This window comes from Anomaloglossus baeobatrachus, unplaced genomic scaffold (genome assembly GCF_048569485.1).
Source record: "Anomaloglossus baeobatrachus isolate aAnoBae1 unplaced genomic scaffold, aAnoBae1.hap1 Scaffold_3371, whole genome shotgun sequence".
In the NCBI taxonomy this organism is placed as follows: Eukaryota; Metazoa; Chordata; class Amphibia; order Anura; family Aromobatidae; genus Anomaloglossus; species Anomaloglossus baeobatrachus.
In genome coordinates, this window is record NW_027442746.1 from 1 (window position 1) to 14,575 (window position 14,575).

The 14,575-nt window shown below is 46.2% G+C and overlaps 9 non-coding genes across 9 annotated transcripts; all 9 read right to left on the minus strand.

The window, feature by feature from the left end:
• Positions 1 to 416: 416 nt before the first annotated feature.
• LOC142271515 (U2 spliceosomal RNA) lies at positions 417 to 607 on the minus strand. Its single transcript, XR_012736556.1, has one exon. It is a non-coding gene; the product is annotated as a U2 spliceosomal RNA (small nuclear RNA).
• A 1,387-nt stretch (positions 608 to 1,994) lies between these two features.
• Positions 1,995 to 2,185, minus strand: LOC142271527 (U2 spliceosomal RNA). The gene has a single exon (XR_012736567.1). It is a non-coding gene; the product is annotated as a U2 spliceosomal RNA (small nuclear RNA).
• Positions 2,186 to 3,573: 1,388 nt separating this feature from the next.
• LOC142271539 (U2 spliceosomal RNA) lies at positions 3,574 to 3,764 on the minus strand. Its single transcript, XR_012736578.1, has one exon. It is a non-coding gene; the product is annotated as a U2 spliceosomal RNA (small nuclear RNA).
• Positions 3,765 to 5,151: 1,387 nt separating this feature from the next.
• Positions 5,152 to 5,342, minus strand: LOC142271551 (U2 spliceosomal RNA). Its single transcript, XR_012736589.1, has one exon. It is a non-coding gene; the product is annotated as a U2 spliceosomal RNA (small nuclear RNA).
• A 1,387-nt stretch (positions 5,343 to 6,729) lies between these two features.
• Positions 6,730 to 6,920, minus strand: LOC142271564 (U2 spliceosomal RNA). Its single transcript, XR_012736600.1, has one exon. It is a non-coding gene; the product is annotated as a U2 spliceosomal RNA (small nuclear RNA).
• Positions 6,921 to 8,307: 1,387 nt separating this feature from the next.
• On the minus strand, positions 8,308 to 8,498 carry LOC142271516 (U2 spliceosomal RNA). Its single transcript, XR_012736557.1, has one exon. It is a non-coding gene; the product is annotated as a U2 spliceosomal RNA (small nuclear RNA).
• A 1,387-nt stretch (positions 8,499 to 9,885) lies between these two features.
• LOC142271517 (U2 spliceosomal RNA) lies at positions 9,886 to 10,076 on the minus strand. The gene has a single exon (XR_012736558.1). It is a non-coding gene; the product is annotated as a U2 spliceosomal RNA (small nuclear RNA).
• Positions 10,077 to 11,463: 1,387 nt separating this feature from the next.
• On the minus strand, positions 11,464 to 11,654 carry LOC142271518 (U2 spliceosomal RNA). Its single transcript, XR_012736559.1, has one exon. It is a non-coding gene; the product is annotated as a U2 spliceosomal RNA (small nuclear RNA).
• Positions 11,655 to 13,041: 1,387 nt separating this feature from the next.
• Positions 13,042 to 13,232, minus strand: LOC142271520 (U2 spliceosomal RNA). Its single transcript, XR_012736560.1, has one exon. It is a non-coding gene; the product is annotated as a U2 spliceosomal RNA (small nuclear RNA).
• Between the last annotated feature and the right edge of the window lie 1,343 nt (positions 13,233 to 14,575).

The window sequence follows — 14,575 nt, forward strand, 5'->3', positions numbered from 1 at the left end:
ACCCCAAAAACCAATGCATGATAGGAATAAACAGGTAACTTTCTTTGGAGTGGAAGCGGAGAGATCGCACCAGATGCCAATTCTAGATGTTATCACACCTGTGGTCACTGCAGCAGCAGGTGAATCCACTTTGTCCAAAAGGGATCTATTCCATTCAATTGCAAATGATCTAGATAAGACAGAGAACTGCAGCACGGGGACATAGCCGAGTTGGTCAGGTTGAGTGGTGATGAGTTTGCTATTTGGATGAATAAAGAAAGTCAAAAGTGTGAAAGATAAAAAACAAAAGGAGGAAGTGTGAAAAGTGAATGGGCCAAATTGAGGTGCATATGAAGACGTATGCTTTCTTCCAATTCATTAAATCGGGCTAATATGAATCAGGTGAATTGAGTTCTGCTTTTGGAAACTGGGTTAAGAAGGGGTGCACCGTTCCTGGAGGTACTGCAATACCAGGTCAATGCGTGGAGTGGACAGAGCAAGCTCTTTTTCCATCTCCCTGTTCTAAAAATCCATTTAATATATGGTCCCCAGATAGGGGACGTATCAGATATTAAACTGATAAGAACAGATACTACACTTGATCTTAGCCAAAAGGCCGAGAAGCGATAACCAGAATTGGTTTGGGCCTCGAGTGGCACCCTGGCCTATGCCGGACACATCTTAGGGAGAGAGAGCGAGAGGGAGACAAACCCACGCCTACACAAGACATTTTGTCACCCAAGCCAACCCTTGAAAAGGCTGCTTTGCAGAGCCAAAACAAGAAGAATGGTGCGTTTTGCAGCCGCCGCCCACTGCAATGAATCTGAATAACTCCTCCTTTAGGGCGCAAGCAACTCCCCTCCCCCTTGCAGTCTTTCCAATTCACGATACAAAAAGACGGACAGGACAGGTTGCCTGACTTTCCGTCACTGCCACCCTTTGCCATCCTTACCCGTAGAAAGCCCTTTCATCATCCCCAAACCCTAATCTTTTCCCTTTCCTTCCCAGCCCCCAAACCCTGCCCTCTGTACCTTTCTCACCACCCGCTTCCCTTCTCCTGTCATCCCCCTACCACCCGGGAAAAAAAGAGATTGCCCCCTCCTTCCACTAGCCCACCCTCCCACCCAAAGAACAACTTCTTCTGCGCAGCTTGTTTTCTAGGCAGCAGCGCTATTGTGATGTCATCGGGGGGCATTGTGACAAGCCGCCAGTGTTCCGTCTCTTCATGTTGTGCACAGTTCAAACGGAAAATACATCAACAGGCAGACTACAGAAAAGCTTACTATCAAAGGTTAGAGGGGGGCTTTCTCAGAGGGCTTTTTACAGTTTTTCTATTCCCAATTAGCCGTTTAAGTGTACTTATTGAAAGTAGTAATTCTTTCATAGGCCGCCCTTTCTTAGTATTTGACGTTCCTTATATTGCGGTATGAGGCTTCGCAGTAGGTTGCAAACATTCATCACCCATGACTGTCCCCAATTGAGCTCAGAAGCTCAATGTCTATCATGACCTCTCTTTTAGAATGTCCAAGAGCAAGCAAACTATTCCTCCAGGAGAGGGCGCCAACAGACTACTAAAGAGATCATCATTACTCAAAGAAAACCCCAAAAACCAATGCATGATAGGAATAAACAGGTAACTTTCTTTGGAGTGGAAGCGGAGAGATCGCACCAGATGCCAATTCTAGATGTTATCACACCTGTGGTCACTGCAGCAGCAGGTGAATCCACTTTGTCCAAAAGGGATCTATTCCATTCAATTGCAAATGATCTAGATAAGACAGAGAACTGCAGCACGGGGACATAGCCGAGTTGGTCAGGTTGAGTGGTGATGAGTTTGCTATTTGGATGAATAAAGAAAGTCAAAAGTGTGAAAGATAAAAAACAAAAGGAGGAAGTGTGAAAAGTGAATGGGCCAAATTGAGGTGCATATGAAGACGTATGCTTTCTTCCAATTCATTAAATCGGGCTAATATGAATCAGGTGAATTGAGTTCTGCTTTTGGAAACTGGGTTAAGAAGGGGTGCACCGTTCCTGGAGGTACTGCAATACCAGGTCAATGCGTGGAGTGGACAGAGCAAGCTCTTTTTCCATCTCCCTGTTCTAAAAATCCATTTAATATATGGTCCCCAGATAGGGGACGTATCAGATATTAAACTGATAAGAACAGATACTACACTTGATCTTAGCCAAAAGGCCGAGAAGCGATAACCAGAATTGGTTTGGGCCTCGAGTGGCACCCTGGCCTATGCCGGACACATCTTAGGGAGAGAGAGCGAGAGGGAGACAAACCCACGCCTACACAAGACATTTTGTCACCCAAGCCAACCCTTGAAAAGGCTGCTTTGCAGAGCCAAAACAAGAAGAATGGTGCGTTTTGCAGCCGCCGCCCACTGCAATGAATCTGAATAACTCCTCCTTTAGGGCGCAAGCAACTCCCCTCCCCCTTGCAGTCTTTCCAATTCACGATACAAAAAGACGGACAGGACAGGTTGCCTGACTTTCCGTCACTGCCACCCATTTGCCATCCTTACCCGTAGAAAGCCCTTTCATCATCCCCAAACCCTAATCTTTTCCCTTTCCTTCCCAGCCCCCAAACCCTGCCCTCTGTACCTTTCTCACCACCCGCTTCCCTTCTCCTGTCATCCCCCTACCACCCGGGAAAAAAAGAGATTGCCCCCTCCTTCCACTAGCCCACCCTCCCACCCAAAGAACAACTTCTTCTGCGCAGCTTGTTTTCTAGGCAGCAGCGCTATTGTGATGTCATCGGGGGGCATTGTGACAAGCCGCCAGTGTTCCGTCTCTTCATGTTGTGCACAGTTCAAACGGAAAATACATCAACAGGCAGACTACAGAAAAGCTTACTATCAAAGGTTAGAGGGGGGCTTTCTCAGAGGGCTTTTTACAGTTTTTCTATTCCCAATTAGCCGTTTAAGTGTACTTATTGAAAGTAGTAATTCTTTCATAGGCCGCCCTTTCTTAGTATTTGACGTTCCTTATATTGCGGTATGAGGCTTCGCAGTAGGTTGCAAACATTCATCACCCATGACTGTCCCCAATTGAGCTCAGAAGCTCAATGTCTATCATGACCTCTCTTTTAGAATGTCCAAGAGCAAGCAAACTATTCCTCCAGGAGAGGGCGCCAACAGACTACTAAAGAGATCATCATTACTCAAAGAAAACCCCAAAAACCAATGCATGATAGGAATAAACAGGTAACTTTCTTTGGAGTGGAAGCGGAGAGATCGCACCAGATGCCAATTCTAGATGTTATCACACCTGTGGTCACTGCAGCAGCAGGTGAATCCACTTTGTCCAAAAGGGATCTATTCCATTCAATTGCAAATGATCTAGATAAGACAGAGAACTGCAGCACGGGGACATAGCCGAGTTGGTCAGGTTGAGTGGTGATGAGTTTGCTATTTGGATGAATAAAGAAAGTCAAAAGTGTGAAAGATAAAAAACAAAAGGAGGAAGTGTGAAAAGTGAATGGGCCAAATTGAGGTGCATATGAAGACGTATGCTTTCTTCCAATTCATTAAATCGGGCTAATATGAATCAGGTGAATTGAGTTCTGCTTTTGGAAACTGGGTTAAGAAGGGGTGCACCGTTCCTGGAGGTACTGCAATACCAGGTCAATGCGTGGAGTGGACAGAGCAAGCTCTTTTTCCATCTCCCTGTTCTAAAAATCCATTTAATATATGGTCCCCAGATAGGGGACGTATCAGATATTAAACTGATAAGAACAGATACTACACTTGATCTTAGCCAAAAGGCCGAGAAGCGATAACCAGAATTGGTTTGGGCCTCGAGTGGCACCCTGGCCTATGCCGGACACATCTTAGGGAGAGAGAGCGAGAGGGAGACAAACCCACGCCTACACAAGACATTTTGTCACCCAAGCCAACCCTTGAAAAGGCTGCTTTGCAGAGCCAAAACAAGAAGAATGGTGCGTTTTGCAGCCGCCGCCCACTGCAATGAATCTGAATAACTCCTCCTTTAGGGCGCAAGCAACTCCCCTCCCCCTTGCAGTCTTTCCAATTCACGATACAAAAAGACGGACAGGACAGGTTGCCTGACTTTCCGTCACTGCCACCCTTTGCCATCCTTACCCGTAGAAAGCCCTTTCATCATCCCCAAACCCTAATCTTTTCCCTTTCCTTCCCAGCCCCCAAACCCTGCCCTCTGTACCTTTCTCACCACCCGCTTCCCTTCTCCTGTCATCCCCCTACCACCCGGGAAAAAAAGAGATTGCCCCCTCCTTCCACTAGCCCACCCTCCCACCCAAAGAACAACTTCTTCTGCGCAGCTTGTTTTCTAGGCAGCAGCGCTATTGTGATGTCATCGGGGGGCATTGTGACAAGCCGCCAGTGTTCCGTCTCTTCATGTTGTGCACAGTTCAAACGGAAAATACATCAACAGGCAGACTACAGAAAAGCTTACTATCATAGGTTAGAGGGGGGCTTTCTCAGAGGGCTTTTTACAGTTTTTCTATTCCCAATTAGCCGTTTAAGTGTACTTATTGAAAGTAGTAATTCTTTCATAGGCCGCCCTTTCTTAGTATTTGACGTTCCTTATATTGCGGTATGAGGCTTCGCAGTAGGTTGCAAACATTCATCACCCATGACTGTCCCCAATTGAGCTCAGAAGCTCAATGTCTATCATGACCTCTCTTTTAGAATGTCCAAGAGCAAGCAAACTATTCCTCCAGGAGAGGGCGCCAACAGACTACTAAAGAGATCATCATTACTCAAAGAAAACCCCAAAAACCAATGCATGATAGGAATAAACAGGTAACTTTCTTTGGAGTGGAAGCGGAGAGATCGCACCAGATGCCAATTCTAGATGTTATCACACCTGTGGTCACTGCAGCAGCAGGTGAATCCACTTTGTCCAAAAGGGATCTATTCCATTCAATTGCAAATGATCTAGATAAGACAGAGAACTGCAGCACGGGGACATAGCCGAGTTGGTCAGGTTGAGTGGTGATGAGTTTGCTATTTGGATGAATAAAGAAAGTCAAAAGTGTGAAAGATAAAAAACAAAAGGAGGAAGTGTGAAAAGTGAATGGGCCAAATTGAGGTGCATATGAAGACGTATGCTTTCTTCCAATTCATTAAATCGGGCTAATATGAATCAGGTGAATTGAGTTCTGCTTTTGGAAACTGGGTTAAGAAGGGGTGCACCGTTCCTGGAGGTACTGCAATACCAGGTCAATGCGTGGAGTGGACAGAGCAAGCTCTTTTTCCATCTCCCTGTTCTAAAAATCCATTTAATATATGGTCCCCAGATAGGGGACGTATCAGATATTAAACTGATAAGAACAGATACTACACTTGATCTTAGCCAAAAGGCCGAGAAGCGATAACCAGAATTGGTTTGGGCCTCGAGTGGCACCCTGGCCTATGCCGGACACATCTTAGGGAGAGAGAGCGAGAGGGAGACAAACCCACGCCTACACAAGACATTTTGTCACCCAAGCCAACCCTTGAAAAGGCTGCTTTGCAGAGCCAAAACAAGAAGAATGGTGCGTTTTGCAGCCGCCGCCCACTGCAATGAATCTGAATAACTCCTCCTTTAGGGCGCAAGCAACTCCCCTCCCCCTTGCAGTCTTTCCAATTCACGATACAAAAAGACGGACAGGACAGGTTGCCTGACTTTCCGTCACTGCCACCCTTTGCCATCCTTACCCGTAGAAAGCCCTTTCATCATCCCCAAACCCTAATCTTTTCCCTTTCCTTCCCAGCCCCCAAACCCTGCCCTCTGTACCTTTCTCACCACCCGCTTCCCTTCTCCTGTCATCCCCCTACCACCCGGGAAAAAAAGAGATTGCCCCCTCCTTCCACTAGCCCACCCTCCCACCCAAAGAACAACTTCTTCTGCGCAGCTTGTTTTCTAGGCAGCAGCGCTATTGTGATGTCATCGGGGGGCATTGTGACAAGCCGCCAGTGTTCCGTCTCTTCATGTTGTGCACAGTTCAAACGGAAAATACATCAACAGGCAGACTACAGAAAAGCTTACTATCAAAGGTTAGAGGGGGGCTTTCTCAGAGGGCTTTTTACAGTTTTTCTATTCCCAATTAGCCGTTTAAGTGTACTTATTGAAAGTAGTAATTCTTTCATAGGCCGCCCTTTCTTAGTATTTGACGTTCCTTATATTGCGGTATGAGGCTTCGCAGTAGGTTGCAAACATTCATCACCCATGACTGTCCCCAATTGAGCTCAGAAGCTCAATGTCTATCATGACCTCTCTTTTAGAATGTCCAAGAGCAAGCAAACTATTCCTCCAGGAGAGGGCGCCAACAGACTACTAAAGAGATCATCATTACTCAAAGAAAACCCCAAAAACCAATGCATGATAGGAATAAACAGGTAACTTTCTTTGGAGTGGAAGCGGAGAGATCGCACCAGATGCCAATTCTAGATGTTATCACACCTGTGGTCACTGCAGCAGCAGGTGAATCCACTTTGTCCAAAAGGGATCTATTCCATTCAATTGCAAATGATCTAGATAAGACAGAGAACTGCAGCACGGGGACATAGCCGAGTTGGTCAGGTTGAGTGGTGATGAGTTTGCTATTTGGATGAATAAAGAAAGTCAAAAGTGTGAAAGATAAAAAACAAAAGGAGGAAGTGTGAAAAGTGAATGGGCCAAATTGAGGTGCATATGAAGACGTATGCTTTCTTCCAATTCATTAAATCGGGCTAATATGAATCAGGTGAATTGAGTTCTGCTTTTGGAAACTGGGTTAAGAAGGGGTGCACCGTTCCTGGAGGTACTGCAATACCAGGTCAATGCGTGGAGTGGACAGAGCAAGCTCTTTTTCCATCTCCCTGTTCTAAAAATCCATTTAATATATGGTCCCCAGATAGGGGACGTATCAGATATTAAACTGATAAGAACAGATACTACACTTGATCTTAGCCAAAAGGCCGAGAAGCGATAACCAGAATTGGTTTGGGCCTCGAGTGGCACCCTGGCCTATGCCGGACACATCTTAGGGAGAGAGAGCGAGAGGGAGACAAACCCACGCCTACACAAGACATTTTGTCACCCAAGCCAACCCTTGAAAAGGCTGCTTTGCAGAGCCAAAACAAGAAGAATGGTGCGTTTTGCAGCCGCCGCCCACTGCAATGAATCTGAATAACTCCTCCTTTATGGCGCAAGCAACTCCCCTCCCCCTTGCAGTCTTTCCAATTCACGATACAAAAAGACGGACAGGACAGGTTGCCTGACTTTCCGTCACTGCCACCCTTTGCCATCCTTACCCGTAGAAAGCCCTTTCATCATCCCCAAACCCTAATCTTTTCCCTTTCCTTCCCAGCCCCCAAACCCTGCCCTCTGTACCTTTCTCACCACCCGCTTCCCTTCTCCTGTCATCCCCCTACCACCCGGGAAAAAAAGAGATTGCCCCCTCCTTCCACTAGCCCACCCTCCCACCCAAAGAACAACTTCTTCTGCGCAGCTTGTTTTCTAGGCAGCAGCGCTATTGTGATGTCATCGGGGGGCATTGTGACAAGCCGCCAGTGTTCCGTCTCTTCATGTTGTGCACAGTTCAAACGGAAAATACATCAACAGGCAGACTACAGAAAAGCTTACTATCAAAGGTTAGAGGGGGGCTTTCTCAGAGGGCTTTTTACAGTTTTTCTATTCCCAATTAGCCGTTTAAGTGTACTTATTGAAAGTAGTAATTCTTTCATAGGCCGCCCTTTCTTAGTATTTGACGTTCCTTATATTGCGGTATGAGGCTTCGCAGTAGGTTGCAAACATTCATCACCCATGACTGTCCCCAATTGAGCTCAGAAGCTCAATGTCTATCATGACCTCTCTTTTAGAATGTCCAAGAGCAAGCAAACTATTCCTCCAGGAGAGGGCGCCAACAGACTACTAAAGAGATCATCATTACTCAAAGAAAACCCCAAAAACCAATGCATGATAGGAATAAACAGGTAACTTTCTTTGGAGTGGAAGCGGAGAGATCGCACCAGATGCCAATTCTAGATGTTATCACACCTGTGGTCACTGCAGCAGCAGGTGAATCCACTTTGTCCAAAAGGGATCTATTCCATTCAATTGCAAATGATCTAGATAAGACAGAGAACTGCAGCACGGGGACATAGCCGAGTTGGTCAGGTTGAGTGGTGATGAGTTTGCTATTTGGATGAATAAAGAAAGTCAAAAGTGTGAAAGATAAAAAACAAAAGGAGGAAGTGTGAAAAGTGAATGGGCCAAATTGAGGTGCATATGAAGACGTATGCTTTCTTCCAATTCATTAAATCGGGCTAATATGAATCAGGTGAATTGAGTTCTGCTTTTGGAAACTGGGTTAAGAAGGGGTGCACCGTTCCTGGAGGTACTGCAATACCAGGTCAATGCGTGGAGTGGACAGAGCAAGCTCTTTTTCCATCTCCCTGTTCTAAAAATCCATTTAATATATGGTCCCCAGATAGGGGACGTATCAGATATTAAACTGATAAGAACAGATACTACACTTGATCTTAGCCAAAAGGCCGAGAAGCGATAACCAGAATTGGTTTGGGCCTCGAGTGGCACCCTGGCCTATGCCGGACACATCTTAGGGAGAGAGAGCGAGAGGGAGACAAACCCACGCCTACACAAGACATTTTGTCACCCAAGCCAACCCTTGAAAAGGCTGCTTTGCAGAGCCAAAACAAGAAGAATGGTGCGTTTTGCAGCCGCCGCCCACTGCAATGAATCTGAATAACTCCTCCTTTAGGGCGCAAGCAACTCCCCTCCCCCTTGCAGTCTTTCCAATTCACGATACAAAAAGACGGACAGGACAGGTTGCCTGACTTTCCGTCACTGCCACCCTTTGCCATCCTTACCCGTAGAAAGCCCTTTCATCATCCCCAAACCCTAATCTTTTCCCTTTCCTTCCCAGCCCCCAAACCCTGCCCTCTGTACCTTTCTCACCACCCGCTTCCCTTCTCCTGTCATCCCCCTACCACCCGGGAAAAAAAGAGATTGCCCCCTCCTTCCACTAGCCCACCCTCCCACCCAAAGAACAACTTCTTCTGCGCAGCTTGTTTTCTAGGCAGCAGCGCTATTGTGATGTCATCGGGGGGCATTGTGACAAGCCGCCAGTGTTCCGTCTCTTCATGTTGTGCACAGTTCAAACGGAAAATACATCAACAGGCAGACTACAGAAAAGCTTACTATCAAAGGTTAGAGGGGGGCTTTCTCAGAGGGCTTTTTACAGTTTTTCTATTCCCAATTAGCCGTTTAAGTGTACTTATTGAAAGTAGTAATTCTTTCATAGGCCGCCCTTTCTTAGTATTTGACGTTCCTTATATTGCGGTATGAGGCTTCGCAGTAGGTTGCAAACATTCATCACCCATGACTGTCCCCAATTGAGCTCAGAAGCTCAATGTCTATCATGACCTCTCTTTTAGAATGTCCAAGAGCAAGCAAACTATTCCTCCAGGAGAGGGCGCCAACAGACTACTAAAGAGATCATCATTACTCAAAGAAAACCCCAAAAACCAATGCATGATAGGAATAAACAGGTAACTTTCTTTGGAGTGGAAGCGGAGAGATCGCACCAGATGCCAATTCTAGATGTTATCACACCTGTGGTCACTGCAGCAGCAGGTGAATCCACTTTGTCCAAAAGGGATCTATTCCATTCAATTGCAAATGATCTAGATAAGACAGAGAACTGCAGCACGGGGACATAGCCGAGTTGGTCAGGTTGAGTGGTGATGAGTTTGCTATTTGGATGAATAAAGAAAGTCAAAAGTGTGAAAGATAAAAAACAAAAGGAGGAAGTGTGAAAAGTGAATGGGCCAAATTGAGGTGCATATGAAGACGTATGCTTTCTTCCAATTCATTAAATCGGGCTAATATGAATCAGGTGAATTGAGTTCTGCTTTTGGAAACTGGGTTAAGAAGGGGTGCACCGTTCCTGGAGGTACTGCAATACCAGGTCAATGCGTGGAGTGGACAGAGCAAGCTCTTTTTCCATCTCCCTGTTCTAAAAATCCATTTAATATATGGTCCCCAGATAGGGGACGTATCAGATATTAAACTGATAAGAACAGATACTACACTTGATCTTAGCCAAAAGGCCGAGAAGCGATAACCAGAATTGGTTTGGGCCTCGAGTGGCACCCTGGCCTATGCCGGACACATCTTAGGGAGAGAGAGCGAGAGGGAGACAAACCCACGCCTACACAAGACATTTTGTCACCCAAGCCAACCCTTGAAAAGGCTGCTTTGCAGAGCCAAAACAAGAAGAATGGTGCGTTTTGCAGCCGCCGCCCACTGCAATGAATCTGAATAACTCCTCCTTTAGGGCGCAAGCAACTCCCCTCCCCCTTGCAGTCTTTCCAATTCACGATACAAAAAGACGGACAGGACAGGTTGCCTGACTTTCCGTCACTGCCACCCTTTGCCATCCTTACCCGTAGAAAGCCCTTTCATCATCCCCAAACCCTAATCTTTTCCCTTTCCTTCCCAGCCCCCAAACCCTGCCCTCTGTACCTTTCTCACCACCCGCTTCCCTTCTCCTGTCATCCCCCTACCACCCGGGAAAAAAAGAGATTGCCCCCTCCTTCCACTAGCCCACCCTCCCACCCAAAGAACAACTTCTTCTGCGCAGCATGTTTTCTAGGCAGCAGCGCTATTGTGATGTCATCGGGGGGCATTGTGACAAGCCGCCAGTGTTCCGTCTCTTCATGTTGTGCACAGTTCAAACGGAAAATACATCAACAGGCAGACTACAGAAAAGCTTACTATCAAAGGTTAGAGGGGGGCTTTCTCAGAGGGCTTTTTACAGTTTTTCTATTCCCAATTAGCCGTTTAAGTGTACTTATTGAAAGTAGTAATTCTTTCATAGGCCGCCCTTTCTTAGTATTTGACGTTCCTTATATTGCGGTATGAGGCTTCGCAGTAGGTTGCAAACATTCATCACCCATGACTGTCCCCAATTGAGCTCAGAAGCTCAATGTCTATCATGACCTCTCTTTTAGAATGTCCAAGAGCAAGCAAACTATTCCTCCAGGAGAGGGCGCCAACAGACTACTAAAGAGATCATCATTACTCAAAGAAAACCCCAAAAACCAATGCATGATAGGAATAAACAGGTAACTTTCTTTGGAGTGGAAGCGGAGAGATCGCACCAGATGCCAATTCTAGATGTTATCACACCTGTGGTCACTGCAGCAGCAGGTGAATCCACTTTGTCCAAAAGGGATCTATTCCATTCAATTGCAAATGATCTAGATAAGACAGAGAACTGCAGCACGGGGACATAGCCGAGTTGGTCAGGTTGAGTGGTGATGAGTTTGCTATTTGGATGAATAAAGAAAGTCAAAAGTGTGAAAGATAAAAAACAAAAGGAGGAAGTGTGAAAAGTGAATGGGCCAAATTGAGGTGCATATGAAGACGTATGCTTTCTTCCAATTCATTAAATCGGGCTAATATGAATCAGGTGAATTGAGTTCTGCTTTTGGAAACTGGGTTAAGAAGGGGTGCACCGTTCCTGGAGGTACTGCAATACCAGGTCAATGCGTGGAGTGGACAGAGCAAGCTCTTTTTCCATCTCCCTGTTCTAAAAATCCATTTAATATATGGTCCCCAGATAGGGGACGTATCAGATATTAAACTGATAAGAACAGATACTACACTTGATCTTAGCCAAAAGGCCGAGAAGCGATAACCAGAATTGGTTTGGGCCTCGAGTGGCACCCTGGCCTATGCCGGACACATCTTAGGGAGAGAGAGCGAGAGGGAGACAAACCCACGCCTACACAAGACATTTTGTCACCCAAGCCAACCCTTGAAAAGGCTGCTTTGCAGAGCCAAAACAAGAAGAATGGTGCGTTTTGCAGCCGCCGCCCACTGCAATGAATCTGAATAACTCCTCCTTTAGGGCGCAAGCAACTCCCCTCCCCCTTGCAGTCTTTCCAATTCACGATACAAAAAGACGGACAGGACAGGTTGCCTGACTTTCCGTCACTGCCACCCTTTGCCATCCTTACCCGTAGAAAGCCCTTTCATCATCCCCAAACCCTAATCTTTTCCCTTTCCTTCCCAGCCCCCAAACCCTGCCCTCTGTACCTTTCTCACCACCCGCTTCCCTTCTCCTGTCATCCCCCTACCACCCGGGAAAAAAAGAGATTGCCCCCTCCTTCCACTAGCCCACCCTCCCACCCAAAGAACAACTTCTTCTGCGCAGCTTGTTTTCTAGGCAGCAGCGCTATTGTGATGTCATCGGGGGGCATTGTGACAAGCCGCCAGTGTTCCGTCTCTTCATGTTGTGCACAGTTCAAACGGAAAATACATCAACAGGCAGACTACAGAAAAGCTTACTATCAAAGGTTAGAGGGGGGCTTTCTCAGAGGGCTTTTTACAGTTTTTCTATTCCCAATTAGCCGTTTAAGTGTACTTATTGAAAGTAGTAATTCTTTCATAGGCCGCCCTTTCTTAGTATTTGACGTTCCTTATATTGCGGTATGAGGCTTCGCAGTAGGTTGCAAACATTCATCACCCATGACTGTCCCCAATTGAGCTCAGAAGCTCAATGTCTATCATGACCTCTCTTTTAGAATGTCCAAGAGCAAGCAAACTATTCCTCCAGGAGAGGGCGCCAACAGACTACTAAAGAGATCATCATTACTCAAAGAAAACCCCAAAAACCAATGCATGATAGGAATAAACAGGTAACTTTCTTTGGAGTGGAAGCGGAGAGATCGCACCAGATGCCAATTCTAGATGTTATCACACCTGTGGTCACTGCAGCAGCAGGTGAATCCACTTTGTCCAAAAGGGATCTATTCCATTCAATTGCAAATGATCTAGATAAGACAGAGAACTGCAGCACGGGGACATAGCCGAGTTGGTCAGGTTGAGTGGTGATGAGTTTGCTATTTGGATGAATAAAGAAAGTCAAAAGTGTGAAAGATAAAAAACAAAAGGAGGAAGTGTGAAAAGTGAATGGGCCAAATTGAGGTGCATATGAAGACGTATGCTTTCTTCCAATTCATTAAATCGGGCTAATATGAATCAGGTGAATTGAGTTCTGCTTTTGGAAACTGGGTTAAGAAGGGGTGCACCGTTCCTGGAGGTACTGCAATACCAGGTCAATGCGTGGAGTGGACAGAGCAAGCTCTTTTTCCATCTCCCTGTTCTAAAAATCCATTTAATATATGGTCCCCAGATAGGGGACGTATCAGATATTAAACTGATAAGAACAGATACTACACTTGATCTTAGCCAAAAGGCCGAGAAGCGATAACCAGAATTGGTTTGGGCCTCGAGTGGCACCCTGGCCTATGCCGGACACATCTTAGGGAGAGAGAGCGAGAGGGAGACAAACCCACGCCTACACAAGACATTTTGTCACCCAAGCCAACCCTTGAAAAGGCTGCTTTGCAGAGCCAAAACAAGAAGAATGGTGCGTTTTGCAGCCGCCGCCCACTGCAATGAATCTGAATAACTCCTCCTTTAGGGCGCAAGCAACTCCCCTCCCCCTTGCAGTCTTTCCAATTCACGATACAAAAAGACGGACAGGACAGGTTGCCTGACTTTCCGTCACTGCCACCCTTTGCCATCCTTACCCGTAGAAAGCCCTTTCATCATCCCCAAACCCTAATCTTTTCCCTTTCCTTCCCAGCCCCCAAACCCTGCCCTCTGTACCTTTCTCACCACCCGCTTCCCTTCTCCTGTCATCCCCCTACCACCCGGGAAAAAAAGAGATTGCCCCCTCCTTCCACTAGCCCACCCTCCCACCCAAAGAACAACTTCTTCTGCGCAGCTTGTTTTCTAGGCAGCAGCGCTATTGTGATGTCATCGGGGGGCATTGTGACAAGCCGCCAGTGTTCCGTCTCTTCATGTTGTGCACAGTTCAAACGGAAAATACATCAACAGGCAGACTACAGAAAAGCTTACTATCAAAGGTTAGAGGGGGGCTTTCTCAGAGGGCTTTTTACAGTTTTTCTATTCCCAATTAGCCGTTTAAGTGTACTTATTGAAAGTAGTAATTCTTTCATAGGCCGCCCTTTCTTAGTATTTGACGTTCCTTATATTGCGGTATGAGGCTTCGCAGTAGGTTGCAAACATTCATCACCCATGACTGTCCCCAATTGAGCTCAGAAGCTCAATGTCTATCATGACCTCTCTTTTAGAATGTCCAAGAGCAAGCAAACTATTCCTCCAGGAGAGGGCGCCAACAGACTACTAAAGAGATCATCATTACTCAAAGAAAACCCCAAAAACCAATGCATGATAGGAATAAACAGGTAACTTTCTTTGGAGTGGAAGCGGAGAGATCGCACCAGATGCCAATTCTAGATGTTATCACACCTGTGGTCACTGCAGCAGCAGGTGAATCCACTTTGTCCAAAAGGGATCTATTCCATTCAATTGCAAATGATCTAGATAAGACAGAGAACTGCAGCACGGGGACATAGCCGAGTTGGTCAGGTTGAGTGGTGATGAGTTTGCTATTTGGATGAATAAAGAAAGCGAGCGAGGTGCTGAACTGAACTTAAGTGCTGAATTTAAGATAAGTGCATAGTTTCAACACAATTACATAGTGGTGATAACTGTAATTGTTGAATTTCATTAGGGGATTGTG